The sequence below is a fragment of the Helianthus annuus genome, chromosome 6 (assembly GCF_002127325.2).
Source record: "Helianthus annuus cultivar XRQ/B chromosome 6, HanXRQr2.0-SUNRISE, whole genome shotgun sequence".
Lineage (NCBI taxonomy): Eukaryota > Viridiplantae > Streptophyta > Magnoliopsida > Asterales > Asteraceae > Helianthus > Helianthus annuus.
The window spans coordinates 42,946,192-42,962,254 of record NC_035438.2 but is presented as its reverse complement, the minus strand read 5'-3'; the positions used below and the strand labels follow the sequence as shown (position 1 = coordinate 42,962,254).

The window sequence follows — 16,063 nt, the reverse complement described above, 5'->3', positions numbered from 1 at the left end:
ATGAAAAGGATGATTTGGTTGATCAAACATTATATAGAAGCATGATTGGGTCTTTATTGTACCTAACTGCATCTAGGCCAGACATCATGTTTGCAACATGTGTTTGTGCAAGATACCTATCAGCACCTAGGAAGTCTAACCTCATTGCTGTGAAAAGGATTTTCAGATACATAAAAGGTGCTCCCACACTTGGTTCTGGTGTCACACTCTGACTTTTACGGAAGCGTGATTATGTGTGACTTGCTTAATATCATTGCATTCAACCATAACAAACATCTATATGATAAAACCATGATGTCCATCCATAAATTAAGTTTCAAAACATTACAAACAACATTGTTTTAAATCCAAACACAGACTTCAAGTTTCGAATACATATGCAAATACTTAATTCATGCAAACGAATCAATTATACATGCTTTATACATTTATGCTTTAGGAATACATGCATGCTAGAAGCCATTCTTGCACTATACTTTGTCATTAACTTCGTACAAGCCTACCTTAACATGTATAGCACTATAGGAGTGGCACACTGCCCGTGTTGGGTCTATGTTAAGTAATCATACAAACGGTCTTGTCGTTGCGACAACAAGATTACGCTAGTGGAATCTTTGAGTTGACACGTATGTGATGCATGCTAGTTCATGTTATGTTTATGCCTTAGTATACGTTTTTGCCTTGTGGATCTCGTTAAATTCTTTTATACATATGCTAGTACACTAAACTCGTATGCTCACCAATTCTTTTGTGTTGACATGTTACTTTAATATATATTGTAGGAGCTTTTTGTTGATGCGTTGAAAAGAAATTTAGAAGGATGGACTAGATACTCACTTAGTTAAAATTTATGTTTTTGTTGTTTAGGTTGTTATGTTCTAAGTGTTGTATTTCCCTTTGAAACGATGTATTACCTTTAGCATGAAATGAAATATCGTTATTGATATGCACCAAATGCAACACATAAATTATATCAAATAAGGTAAAAAAACAACCCTTTTCAGTACTAATGTTGGAAAAAGTGTGTTTCTTTGTATACTTTTGTTTTTCAGGATTAAAAGAGCTTAAAAGTACAAAAGGAACAAATTAACGGCAAAAACCAGCATGAATACAAAGAAAGGGAAGTTGATACAATATACCGTCCCTCCGAGCTTCACCCCAAGACCAAAAGCAACAAAACAGAAGCCAAGCACGGGCCGTACTGGCCGGGCATGGGGCCTTGCCCCACCAAAGATTCCATAAAGAAAAAGACAAACAGAAGCAGACAAGGGACACAGGCCGTGGTTAACTCTCAGATTTGAAAATCTTGGATCATACAGCAAGTACAAGGACCACGGGGTCGTGTCGTTGAAACACGGGGCCGTGTGAGCATCTAGACTAACAAGCAAATTAAATGAAGAAAGAGAAGGAGAAGGGAACGGGGTCATGCCTACCAGGCACGGGGCCGTGTAAACCTTCTATTTTCAGCTATAAATAGAGGTGCTTGGTTCACTTGCAACTCATCCCTTGGCAAACCACTTCTCTCACACCTGCCACCACTCCACCACCATAATACCACCATCATCCACCACATTCATCCATCATCCATCCTTAGAGTGTGTGTAGTAGTCTCGGGATCCAAGATTGATCGTGAGAGCTTTTGTCAAACAAAGGCCATGCTTGGCTAATCTCTTACATCACTTGGTGAAGACAAATCATTTATGTATTACTTTTCATTTCCAAGCTTTGGTAACTTTTTAATTGGGTATGTATTAATGACTTTAATAACTAGTTTTTTTATATTGAAAGTGAACTTTATTATATCATCTCTTCATGTTTTGTTGATTCACTCATTCGTGTCTTTACGGTCTACATAAAGCGTGTTAACTGCCTGGAAGGGGGTTAGAACGGTGGTTTGGGTAAAGTTCTTGCCTCGTTCAGTGTATAGATCCTGCGAGGACTTGATTCAAGCTTATTAGGACTTCCTTTGAGGCAGATAGCATCAAATCGGGGGAAGTAAGAATGGCTCGAATCTCTTATAAATAAACTACTATTAAAACTTTAAACCGGCCTTGCGGGATTGTATCCCTGCTGACTGAGACCAATATAGCCGAGGGTAGCGTTGCCTCCAAAAGAGGGACATGCCAAATTTTGCATTAACAACTTACTTAATTATCTTTTAATATTCTGGCCTTGCAGGACTGTATCTCTGCTGGCTCAGACCAATATGGCTGAGGGTAGCGTTGACTCCAAAAGAGGGACATGCCACTATAACTAAGATAATCTCTTAAAAACCCAAAGTGCAGAAATCATCAAAGGATACATAAATGACGAGTCGGAACCAAGTGATTCTATCTTGTCTGTTTGTTCTTTTATTTATTAGTTTCTCTTAGGGATGGCAATGGGTCGGGTTTGGGACGGGTTTAGGTAATCCCAAACCCAAACCCGGTTAGATAAGCTTGTCCCAAACCCATCCCAAAACCCGTCGGGTTTCTAGCGGGTAAATACCCATCGGGTATCGGGTATACCCGCGGGTTTCGGGTAAACCCATTAATTTAAAAAGATTACTCGTTGGATATACTCATCTCAAAACTCATTGGGTATTTATCGGGTAACTACTAACCGGTTACATTTTGTATTGTCATTATAAAAATATATATTAAATAACTACAATGTATACGGAATAGAATACCTATATGTGTAAAAAATGGATGTATCATATATATACATATTTAATAATATAAAAAATTATATCGGGTATACATCGGGTAAACGGGTACACTTTATCGGGTAATTGGGTCGGGTAAACGGGTATATCACTAAATCCCAAACCCGTCCCAAACCCGCGAAAAAAATAAAAACTATTCCCAAACCCGTCCCAAACCCAATTAACCGACCCCAAACCCGTCCCAAATGTGTCGGGTTTCGGGTTTACCCAGCGGGTTCGGGTTTGATTGCCATCCCTAGTTTCTCTTTTTTTTACTTATTAAAAATCTTTACTCAAAATTTGGTTAGATTAGACGTCGACGCTATTCCGGTATTAAAAGCTCTTGTGTCCTTTGACGACCTCGGTATCTTACCATCACTATACTACACCAACGATGGGTGCACTTGCACTAACGTATTGTAGAGAGTGATAGTGACATATCATATTTTATAAATTTAAAACTTGATAAAAGAGTAAAAGGGGTACTTAAAATATACTAAAAATTCGTAAGCACAAACATCACGTCAGTTATTTTAAATACTTGTCACAATTAGCCATTATGAAGTCTCTTGCAATCTCGTTTTCGTCTCACTCCGATGTTTCCACCATTGGTTGGGGTGTGACATTTATGGGGCAGAAGTTGTTGACCGATTGAGGACTTGAGATCTTCGGTATAAGTGTGATGAAATTAGAATTGAATCCCCGATTTAGTTTTCCATGGACATAAAAATAATCCAACGCCGAGTAAAAATCTGCTTCAAATAAATCCCAAATTGTTTTTAGGAGTTGAAACGTAAAGTCGTCAGGTCCCGGTGTCTTATCACCACTACAACTCCAAACCACATCTTTTATTTCATCTTTAGAGAATCTTTTTACGAGCATGGCTAATTGAGACAACTCGAGCCTTTTAAATCCACTGTTAACAAATTGCGGCCTTTCTTGTTGTTGTTCGAGCAGAATAAGAATGATCAAAAATATCAAAAGAAAGATATTAATCATCATAGATTCTATATCAATGAATCAAGAGTAAAGTGCAATTTGGGTCCATGAGGTAAGTGGGCGGTTCAAGGTGAGTCCCTGAAATGAAAATTTCATCTCTTGAGTCCTTGTAGTCTGAAAAACATTACACTTTGAGTCCCTATAGCCAACTCTGTTAGTTTTTGTCACCGAAATGACTATATTACCCTTATATCCCATCTGTTTGCATCCCTATGATTTATAACATGTTCTCATTGTGTCCCTGAGCTTAATTTTTTTTTGTTTTTATAATAATAATAATAATAATAATAATAATAATAATAATAATAATAATAATAATAAAAATAATAATTTAGTTATTAGATTTCACTTTACATTTTTGTAATTCATCTCAAAATCCAAACTTCTTTCTCTCTCTACGATTACTCTTTTGTAATTCATCTCAAAATCCAAACTCCTTTCTCTCTACGATCAAATTATGCATTCAAACAGTTATTGGTGGAAATGAGTATGTATTTGTTCTAGAGAGAGAAAGCTATTGGTGAATTGATGTCTAGATTTGAAAAAGTTGTTGGTTATATGAATGAGCCATGTTTGGATGTCTAAAATTGATGCTGAAAAGAATTCAAAAGTAGCTTTGAATCTTGGGATTAAATCTTATGATGTTTGCTTTTTAACCCACTTCAAAACTAATCTATCTCACAAAACTTCTTCTGATCTCACTCAGTTTCTTGGTGGTGAATATGTATAGAGATGGTGTCGGTGGTGGTTATGGTTCAAAGTAAGGGGTGGCGTAGAAGGTGGTTGCTCTCCAGTGATGAACAATGCTGGTATTTATTTTGTGGTGGCGATATCGTAACTTATTTGGTGGTTGATGAACAAGCAATTATCAAAGAGTATTATAATTAATGGATCATTATTTAGGAGTCAAGAAAGAGTTCCAAAGCTTATGAATCACCTCAAAGTTTTATTGTAAAACCGATTCCTAAAACAAGAAATAGGGAAAATCTATGCAGGACATAGACGTTATTGAGAAATGTTATTCAATAAATGGAATAATCATAGAGAGCAATTACTCCTAGAAATCTTACAAGAGTAATTGAATATACAATTAGTTGTATGAAAAAGTATGATTACAAATGGTAAATATGAAAGGTTCATGTATGACATTAGAAAAGGCACCAAGAGTTTGGTATCCAATCAAGACGTTATGTGACAACAGAGATTTTGCGTCACATGAGGCTTGGAGCCAATACTTCCAAATATGGAAATATTGAGGATAACATCTTGATAAGACAAAATTGGGTAGATTAAATTTTAGAAAATCCGTTAATTGTATCCTCGTGAAGATACTATATGCATATGTGTAACACCCCTAAATATATTAAATATTTAGTACTTATATCTACCTTAATATTAAATATATGTGGGATATTACTCTCTCCGTCCCATTAAAAGTGTCATATTTTGAATTTTCAAAGTCTTTGTTTATAAACTTTGACCTTAAATAATTTTGTTTGTGTTAGATAATAGTTGATGAAAGTTATATGATTTGAGTGTATTTTACAAGTGTTTTTATCGGGTTAATTTTCATCAAGTTTTATATAACACAAAAAATATATAATTAAAGTCAAAGTTTATAAATAAAGACTTTGAAAATTCAAAATAAGACACATTTAATGGGACGGAGGGAGTATAACTTAACTTGGTTAGGTTGCTAATTGATAAATAACAAAGCATTTAAAGTGTCCCTTTTTATATGTTTTAATACATGAGGGGCTGAAATAGACAAATAGCAAAACCTGGATTAATAAAAGAAACAAAAAAAATTCAGAACACACACTTGTGTGTGTGCTCTGGGGCGACTGGGAGAAAAGAAAGAACACCAAAACCCTTGTTTCATCAAAAGATCAAATTGAAGCCTAATAAGAAGTCTAAATTCATGCATGAATCCATAATTGTGATCCCCAAATCAAAAGATCATAAGGTATGTCAAAATTTAATGTTTCATGGTGATTATGAAAAAATATGAAATCCATGAATTTCTACTCTTACAAGGGTTATGGAAATTAAAGTAAGCTATATGATGTAAGTAAGCTTATGAACAAATCGTTGATGTGGAAATTAGTGATCTAAGTACCATAAATTAAGTGTTTAGATTGCTAACTATGTTTGTGATAAATGGGTTTTTATGAATGTGGAGAACACTTAAATAATGATAGTGTAATTGGAAGAATTGATGTTAATATGTTAAAGTCTTGATGGTAATCATACATGCCAGACATAGAGACTTGTGATGACGTGAACACATAGCTAATAGCAAAGTTTAGAACTTGCTAAACATAGTGTAAAATTCTGCCTGCATGATGCTCGATGAAATGCCTAAGTGAATTTGAATTGTTGAAATTATGAAAGAAACACGTAATTGACAAGTTAAACGATTTGTGTGTGATATATGGTAATATGGGTTCTAAAAGGGGTAAATTTGATTTAAACCCTATAGGCAAATCGGGCAAAACGTCAAGTGGCAAGCAGGAAAGGACACGCGGTTGAAGGAAAAGCTTTAAGGTACGCGGCTTAACCCTTTCGTTAACATTGTAGTTTAAATTTCTTGTTGTTGAAATATGGTGATATGTAGAAATAGGAAATTGTGTGTTTGATTTACTCGAAATTTGAAATTCATGAAAGTAAATCAAACGGGTAAATTATGGATAAGTGCGAACTGAGTAACGGTAGCACTTTATACTTGAATGATAAACCCGGGTAATGCGTAGTTATTGATTAAACTCGCGAACCTGTTATGGTAGCGTAAGCGAATATGAACCTGGATTGGGTAAAAGATGATTGTGTGATTTCAAAGTATTTTCATGTAAATGGTCTAAGTCTATATACTTAGATTATTAAAGAGACAAAAGTTTTGAAGTCGCATACCGGGAATGGGAGCGCAATTAGTAGATTAATTCGGAAATGGGTCAACAAGTTGTGAATAAATTTCTATCCATAAGAATATGTATTTTGTGAATTTAGAATGGTAAATCGGAAATCGTTTCAAATAAATAATTATGTGTGATTATATTTCCGACGATGTAAACTTGGTATAAATTACGTTATAAAAATGTTACAAGTCTAAGAATAAGAAGTTTATAATTTAGAGTGTTTTTGAAAGTCCTGGGTCATAACTTTTAAGTACAGGACTTGAAACGGGTCAAACGGACAACTAAAACAACTCAGCAACAAAATGGGTGCAGTAAGAGGCGTCGCCGACGCCCATTGGGGTCGTTGCCGACGCGGTAATCCTACCGACGCCATAGTTTTCTATCTACGTGAATCAGCCTCGACGCCAAAATGGAGCAGGCGTCGCCGACGCGACTACCTGTCATCGCCGACACCGCATTATGATGTTGATTTGTTGTTTTTGTAACATAAGTCACAATTATTGTTTTCTTTTGGATTTTATTACTAATGAATCGTAAACTCTTAGTGCTAGGTTGTTCGAAATCACTTTTGGATGATGATCAAGCTACCTTTAAAGAATCAAACACGTAGAAGGATCAAGCTTCCGCTTTTGTTTAAATGGTTTATGTAAATGTAATAACGTATATGTTTAGTTAATGTTCTTTTAAACATGAACCCTTTTGATAACTTGATATTTTGGTTAAGGTAATCTTGTATAATCGTTTATAAATAAAAGAAATTTTGTATAAAACTTTAATTTATCTAGTAAGGGTGTTATAATATGGAGAAGTTATGGCAAATGTTGTTAAAATTTTGGTATTTGATGTTTTTCAAACGATAAGGAAACATTATGTATTTATTTGGATTTAACGGTTAAATGTCATATAAGCAATGTTCCTATGTTTGAATATTTGTGCGTTTAAGTATCCTTGAATAAAGTATTCTAAATGTCCGCGGTCGTTTAAATTCATGAGCATTAATGCAAGGTAAGACTACTCAGAAGGATTGGTTGTTCATGAGATGAAGGCTCAAGGAGTTGAGAACCAATATTCATGGATACGCATTGGAGAATGATATCGGACGTTACTCGCTTCAAAACTATCTTCATGGATCAGCGCTATAAGAAGTTGTGAAATGATATGATCTTTGTATCCTTAGACCTGAGAGTCATACTGGAACTAACATTAGTGTAAGTTTGTTCTTTGATCTTATCTAAAGCTACATCGTGAAAGGGTAGTAATAATGATATTTGATTAGGAATAAAACGGAAGCTAAGTGGGAGCTGTATGATGTCAAAAGGATTATGTGTTTCTTAATGTTTTAAGAAGTTGAACATTTTGGCACCATCGTAGACTCAAACTAGTATGAATGTGTGGCCACACTCGAACTAAAGGTAGTGATGCAGATTATATTAATATTTATTTTTATTATTTATTTATATTTCAATTTCCTATTTTATCGTATTTATTTCCTAATTACGTTATGATTTAACCTATAAGTAGGGAGCTAGGGTTTATTTTTTATTTAGTTTTTGATTGAATTTTAATAGAAAAGAACTTTGGGTTCCTTTATCGTCTTTGATTAATCAATTGTTCTTGAGCCATTTGATTGCACGCGAAACTGCATCAGGTGGTATCAGAGCTTTGGTTCTCAAATGGCTCTGCGTGGAGGAAGATACTTGCTCGATCGTAGATTCGCCGACAGAGGCAACGACAGAAGTATGTTTGTTTCACGTGCTCGTGGAGAAGATCGACACCCTGTTCGTAGAACCGCCGACCGAGGCAACGACAAAGTTGATTCCGACCCATGGGATCTTAAGATCATGCGACTTCGGCAACAAGTCAGAGATCTCGAGTTACAACACGAGATCATACGACTCAAGCAAAGGATCCGGGATCTTGAGGACTCGTCATCGTGGAAGGAAACGGAACCGGAAAAACCCGTCAGGGATGAGTTATCCGGGGATGAGGAGCATCCTACCAATGGCGACACTATGTATGATTCCTCTCCCGTGTATGATGAATATGGGGACGAGGAATGGTATTCTTGGGTTACCGGTGGTGATCGGAACTTACTGGGTGTTACGGTTGAAAACGGAGGTGATGCAATAGGTTCCGGTAGTTCTATGGCAGTGAATAATGGTCTGACGGCTAGTGGTGGATCTCAATCACAATCTATGGTATGTCCTTCTTTCATGCCAGAAGAAACGGGGTTTCAAAAGGATGGTGCTTTTAGTTCGAAAATTGAAGGTAAAAAGGATATTAGGATTGCTAAACTTGTGGGTAATTCTAACCACCATATTGATATTAGTTTAGAAGTCCCACATATCATTACGAATTTTCAAAAAGGAATAGATATTCTAATAAAAGATAATATCATGTATAAGAATAAAGATTCCTTGGAAGATAAGGAAGAGTGCATTGATCCTATGCATGAAAATATTACACGTGGACTTCTACGTAAAAATGGTGAGCTAAAAATTGAGTTTCATAAAGTAAACGATCATGGTTCGGTGGATGTGATTCAAAATGGCTACTCAACAACCATGAGGCTTTGTGAAAAAATTACTAATAACCTTTATTCAAATAGTGAGCAAAAGAAGGTTATCCATACATGTGGTAAAGGAATTAATATCAACAATCTCAAGGGTTCAGTGGGTAAATGTAAATTTACAAGCAGGCCACTCCAAAATATACATGTTGAGCGGTTCAAGTCGATAGCGAACGCTAGGTGGTCCAATGCTCCATTTGACCCAGGTGGTACTGGTCAGGAACCGGACGAGACGACCCGTAGAGTTAGGTTGTTTTGGCGGGTCATGATGATAATAGTAAATGGGAATCGGGTTGATGTTCCCTTCGACCCAGGTGGCTTTGGTTCAAAAACAAAACTCGAGGACGAGTTTTCTCGAAGAGGGGGAGAATGATGCAGATTATATTAATATTTATTTTTATTATTTATTTATATTTCAATTTCCTATTTTATCGTATTTATTTCCTAATTACGTTATGATTTAACCTATAAGTAGGGAGCTAGGGTTTATTTTTTATTTAGTTTTTGATTGAATTTTAATAGAAAAGAACTTTGGGTTCCTTTATCGTCTTTGATTAATCAATTGTTCTTGAGCCATTTGATTGCACGCGAAACTGCATCAGGTAGTTTGTCCACCATATTGAATCAGAGGTGAGTACAAGAATAGTTGAACAATATATGAGATTGAAATCAGATCCATGTCTCATGTTCAACAGGTGTTCTATACGGAAAGAATAAATAGATATGGTTACCATGGCTATATACTTCATAAGTAAAGAGTTACTTGATCACAGAGGAATAGTTGACGAATGTAATATGTCATACCTTTCTAGGGGCAGTGCAATGTAGCCAGGCATCCAACTATGTCTACGTTAAAGGGTATAATCGAAAATAGTCCAAATGGGAGACTATTGAAAATTTAGGTGTCCAATTATCAATTATTTTACGTTACTATTGAGGTATGATCTAAAGAGTTACACTTTGGACGACGAACAAATAATAATATTTACTTGTTAAATATTATAAATCACAAAAGCAAATTAATTGTGGAGAACGAGTATTTGGTGAAATACTAGTGATATTCATTGTTTGCGAAACAATTAATTTAGTGGAAATAATTGATGTTGTTTAGAAGGTTAAACAAGTAATAATTCATCATTTCGATAATCAATTAAATGTGTATTTTATTGAGAACAAAGTAAGGTCAATTTGGTTTTGATTAGTGGTTTATTGGCGGAGAATAATAGTTTCGATGGAAACGAGGAATGGTTACTATTAGATAATAACTAGAGAAAGTTGTTTTATTATTAGATAATAATACAAAGGTCAAAGGGTTCATCAGTAATTAGTAATTAGTGTAGTATTAATTACTTGAAGAGGAAACTAACTGTTAGTGGGCTAAAATGTAATTAGTATATTTTTAAATAGATTCTTAACCTGAAACCCTAATTACAGGAATCATAAGACACAAGACACAAGCGTTATCCACCACTTGTGGTCTAGTGGTTGGAAAGATTTGGGTTCTCCTTGGAGACCCAAGTTCAATCCCCACTAGTGTCATATTTGGTGGATAAAGGCAATGAAGGATAGTTCTCCCAGACCCTAGGTCAAGAGTTCGAGCCGAGCCACCCCGGGTTTTAGTCCACCATGCGTTACACCAAAGAGATTCTCTCTTGTGACGATGCAAGCCCCTGCCACTGGCAGTGGGTGGTATGGTTTCCTGGGGAACACCGTTAGCCAACTGACGCCAGCGTGGACCCGGTTAAGACAACATAGTCTGGCTAGAGTAGTGTTAGGGCCCTCTATTTAAGAGGGTGTAAGATCTCTCTCACAACAAGTTAAAGATTCTCACCGTTCAAAAAAAAAAAAACAAGACACAAGCGTTAAGCTGAAACCCTAGCCCCCTTTCTCTCTCTTCTTTGTGTCTTCGCCACCGCCATCACTGGCGACGCCATCGTCGGCCAACCACCACGATGTGCCGCCGTCACGCAGCCATCCGTTGTCGTGCCACCACACATCCGCCACCACCTTGCACCGTTCGTGTTTTGGTGATTCGGATGGGATCCGTCTTGCGTGTGTATTCTCGTGGTGCTCTTGAAGATTTGTGATGTGGCTTACTAGCGGAGCCGTTCATTGCATCTATCGTGCAATCCTTCGTTTTTGTTAAGGTATAATCCTAAACCCGCTATGGTTGTGATTTTATATAATTATCTGAATAGACCGTAAATAGATCGCTAATCTGATAGTGTTATCCGTGTTTGTGTTTTAACACGCTTCCGCATCTGAACTAATAATAAAGAGTTATTATTATTAATATAAGATTGGATTTTATAAAACTAAAACGCATATGAATATAGTTTATTACTTAATGTGTTGCCCACGTCTAGTCATCGGGCTTCCTGAGCACATATATAAAGATAAGGGAATGTTTCTCCCGGATTCCTGTGGCGATTTATTGGCACACGTTAAACTATCGTATTGAATTAACCGATTACTACTTCACGACTTCACGTATAATGCTATAAGTTAGTCCAAAACAAGTTCGTAACAATACATACGTTAAAAAAGCCCAATACTAGCTTTTCAATAAAATTAATTTTTAATTATTTGCCATCTTGAAATTTAATTTTTGAGATTTTTACATATTTCCCCCTCCTAAGTTGGCTTATTACATATTTCCCCAAATAAAAAAAAACAATTATATATTTTCCCTCCCTAACCTATATATATTACATATTTCTCCTTTTCATTAAAAACTCTTATTAAATGACTATTTTACCCTTAATGAACTATTAAATGAATATTTACATATTTCTTATTTCTAATATCATCAATCAATTACATATCTCCCAAATTCTTCTAGTTGCTACTATTCTCAAATAATAACATATTAAGGGGATGAGGGGTGGTCACTAGTGATAGAATTCTATCACTCCCAATATCCAATCAACTCATGCCATGTCATCACCCAATATTTTATCACTAGTGATAGAAATGTAGTGGGGGTGGTCACTAGTGATACAATTCCATCACTCCCAAATTTTTTTAATTTTTATTTTAAAATTAGAAATTAACAATAAAACACTAAAATTATAAATTTCATTAAACTTAAAAAATAAATTACATAGCAAAATAAAAAAACAACTGAACATTGGAAAAAAAAAACTAAACGGGTGGCATCTCCCAACCCCACTTTGCGCAAATCTCGCGCTTTTGTTGAATGACAATTGACTTAAACGGTTCGTCGAGATGGTTGTGCTTTTCACACAAGATTTTTAAATCATTTTTTCTTTCAACCGTTTTCAAGTGTTCCTTGTACGCCTGCTCGCGTTCAACTTTCGCGGACATAATTTTATCTTTTCTTTCTTCGGCCTTCTTGTATCGCGTCATTTTCTCCTCTTCGATTCTGAAGACCGACTCCGCCACCGCTTCCTTCCCTTTGCTTGACGATTCACCACCTCTCCTGCGGCGTGGCCTTGTAGGTGTATCTTCATCAACGGGGTCGTCATTTAAGTTCATTTGGGGCAAGTTATCCGACGCGGAAGACGTGTAGTTCCCCGAATCGGATGTCTTTGATCTTTTCAAACCTCCTCGTTTTTTTGGAGCCGTAGGACCACGCATGTCAACCAACTCAACCGGGACCCACTTCGGGTGATTTCTCGCAACTTCCCATGCCGCCACGTGTGGAAAACTCCTCTTTTTGTAGAGATCGCAATACATTTTGGTGGCTTGTCGCATGATTGTCGCCTTGCTCGCTCCACTTTGTGGGTTTCGGTTCTACAAAAAATATAAAAGGTTATGTTTTTTTTTTAAAAAATTGTTTTTAAAAAAATAAACAGTTTTCTGTTTCTTATAAAAAACAGTTTTTTGTTATTTAAAAAAAACTGTTTCTGTATTTTTAATAAACTGTTTTCTGTTTTTTATAAAAGAAAATAGTTTTCTGTTATTTTATAAAAAAAAACTGTTTTCTGTATTTTTTTTAAAAAACTGTTCTGTTTTTTTAAACTGTTTTCTGTTTTTTTTAAACTGTTCTGTTTTTTTTTTTTTTTTGAACTGTTTATGTTTTTTTTTAAATAAAAACTGTTTATGTTTTTTTTAAATAAAAACTGTTTCTCTTTTTTTTAATAAAAAACAGTTTTGAATGAAAAAAGATTTAAACTTTAATAAAAAACATACCTTTTGAATGAAACAAGCGTTGAACTTACTAATTTTCCCGTTCAAATCCGTCCATTTCGACGTCATTTGGTCCATGTTTCGTGTCCTTGCACCGGGAAGTTGCCTAAAATGATTAATGACCCGTCTCCAAAACGCATCCTTTCTTTGCTCATTGGCATGTTTCCTGCTCTCCGAGATGTGCAAGTACGTCTGCACCAAGGACACCTCCTCCTCGCTCGTCCAATGTTGTCGGACGGTTGGGACGATTTCTTGAACGTCATCATTTTCTTCTTCTTCCTCTTCATCTTCCTCTTCTTCTTGTTGTTGTTCTTGAACGTAATCATCATCTTCATCGTCGTCAAGACTTTGTTGTGGTTCACGATACGCGTTTGCAAAATGATGGATGACGGTGTTGGTTTCTAGTAGTGGGTCGAGTTAGTGGGGTTGGGTTTGATACGTTTGGGGTTGAAATCGGTGAGGTTGAAACGGTGGGACGAACGGTTGGTTTTGATACGTTTGTGATTGAAAGGGTGGATATTGTTGGGTTTGAAAGGGTGGGACTTGCTCGGGTTCGTCTTGCAACCTAAAGCGCGTCGGCTCGCCAAGATTCGCTCGAACCTTGGGTCTTACGGGATTTTTCTTCGTGCCCGAACCTCTTTTTTTCGAACCCCACCTTTCTTGCTTGAACCTTCCATGTTTCTTGTAAAATTATTTTTGAAATCAAATGGAGACTTGTATGATTTTTTGAAGTGAGTTGGAGAATTGTATATGAAATGTATTGGGTTAAAATAGATTTATATAAACATTCAAAAAAAATACCCAACGTTCATTTTTACCCCCCCCCCAAACGGTCACAATCAACGGTTCTTTTTTGAATTTCCACGTGTTATTCGTTCAACGCGTTTAGTTTTTCACGCGTGATGGTGGTACCGGCAGCGGTGTTCGTGGAAGAATAACGAGTGATAGGGGATCCATCACGGACTGGCCCGCCCGCCCTAATCATAATAAAAATACGAACTTTCAAAAATTTAATCTGTACTTCATAATCAAAATTATCATGGGGCCCGAGCCAACCCATTTTGATTTATACTAAAAATATCATTGTTGACCCGTTACCTAGCCCAACCGACTCATTCTTTTTACGAATTCAAATTGACTTTGAACAAAACATACATCATTGCATTGCATATCGAACTAACAAACAACTCTTATCAAACCAATCTACATTTGTCAATAGTATCATACTATAGACCTTAACTCGCATGTAAACCAGCACACCGGAAACACAAACACAAACACGAGCCACATTTACTTCGTTCAACTAAAAACCTCGGAGAATTTCTCGATAACAAGTACACCTGAATCGATCGACTCCAAAGAATCCTTCCTTAACCTGTGTCTCAAACAATTTGGAATCACAACAGCAATATCTTCGGCTGTCACTTGATCTCTCCCCTTCAAAGCAGCTAACGCTTTCACAGCCCGATTCGTCACAATATCGCCTCTCAATACATCCACATTCAATTCAGCGCAAACTTTCGAGATCTTGACCCGAAGTTCATGGTCAATTTGCACAGAAGAAAGCCGACTCCGAGCTGATGAGATTTGTTCTTGAAGTTTTTCTTGATCCGCTTTATAAGTGTCACGAAACTCTTTCGGGTTCTTATCAAAACGGGCTCGTTCCTCCACGATTTTGACTCCAAGTTCAGCATCCCGAACCGTACCCACTTGAGCATGCATCCCGAATCTATCGAGCAACTACGGCCTGAGTTCACCTTCTTCCGGGTTTCCGGACCCGATAAGAATGAAATGGGTCGGGTGTGATATCGAAATACCTTCTCTTTCAACCGTGTTCCACCCCGAAGCAGCTGAATCAAGAAGAACATCAACTAAATGATCATCTAATAGATTAATTTCATCGACATACAATATCCCTCTATTCGCTTTCGCAAGATTAACTTCTGTGCATGCAGGCAAATATATATGGAGAGGAAAAGGTTATCATAGATTTGTATGTTATTCTTCTAAGATATTCAAGGTAATGATAGAGTCATGATGAGATTCCAATTTAAGCATTTAGACATTTGTCGTTTTAGGATGGGGAACTTCAATGCATTTTTACCTTATTGCTAATTGTATTCCATGATAATTTTGATTATGAAGTAAGGATTAAATTTTTGAAAGTTTGTATTTTTAGTATGATTATTATGGTATTGTTTGAGAATAGTAGCAAGTAGAAGAATTGGGGAGATATGTAATTGATTGATGATATTAGAAATGAGAAATATGTAAATATTCATTTAATAGTTCATTAAGGGTAAAATAATCATTTAATAAGAGTTTTTAATGAAAAAGAGAAATCTTCTATACTATATAATAAAAGAAACCACTTTCGGCACATTTGTCATCATATTAGGTCATCTCTTATAGATAATTATTATTTTAATTTAATCTCTTCTAATTAATTATAGATAACCCCCTACTAAATATTATTTAATTTAATATCTTATATTATAGATAACTCTCCTATTAAATATTATTAGTTTAATATCTTATGAATAATTATTATTTAGTTTAATCTCCTTCTCATTTATAATAGAGTAAATTATGATTTTGACCCCTATGGTTATATCACTTTTACCCTTTTAGCCCAAAGAGAAATTTTTTAATATCTGAGCACCCAACGTCTTTTTTCTAACCCTTTTGGCCCCTAACACTAACCTCATCCATTTACTTTTAGGGGCCAAAAGGGTTAGAAAA

General features: G+C 35.9%; 1 long non-coding RNA gene and 1 pseudogene across 1 annotated transcript; one reads left to right on the top strand and one right to left on the bottom strand.

Moving 5' to 3' along the window:
• The first annotated feature begins 5,505 nt into the window (after positions 1–5,505).
• On the top strand, positions 5,506–7,318 carry LOC110863937. Its single transcript, XR_002549479.2, has 3 exons — positions 5,506–5,651; positions 6,168–6,232; positions 7,146–7,318. It is a non-coding gene; the product is annotated as an uncharacterized LOC110863937 (long non-coding RNA).
• A 7,185-nt stretch (positions 7,319–14,503) lies between these two features.
• On the bottom strand, positions 14,504–15,283 carry LOC110944663 (annotated as a pseudogene).
• Between the last annotated feature and the right edge of the window lie 780 nt (positions 15,284–16,063).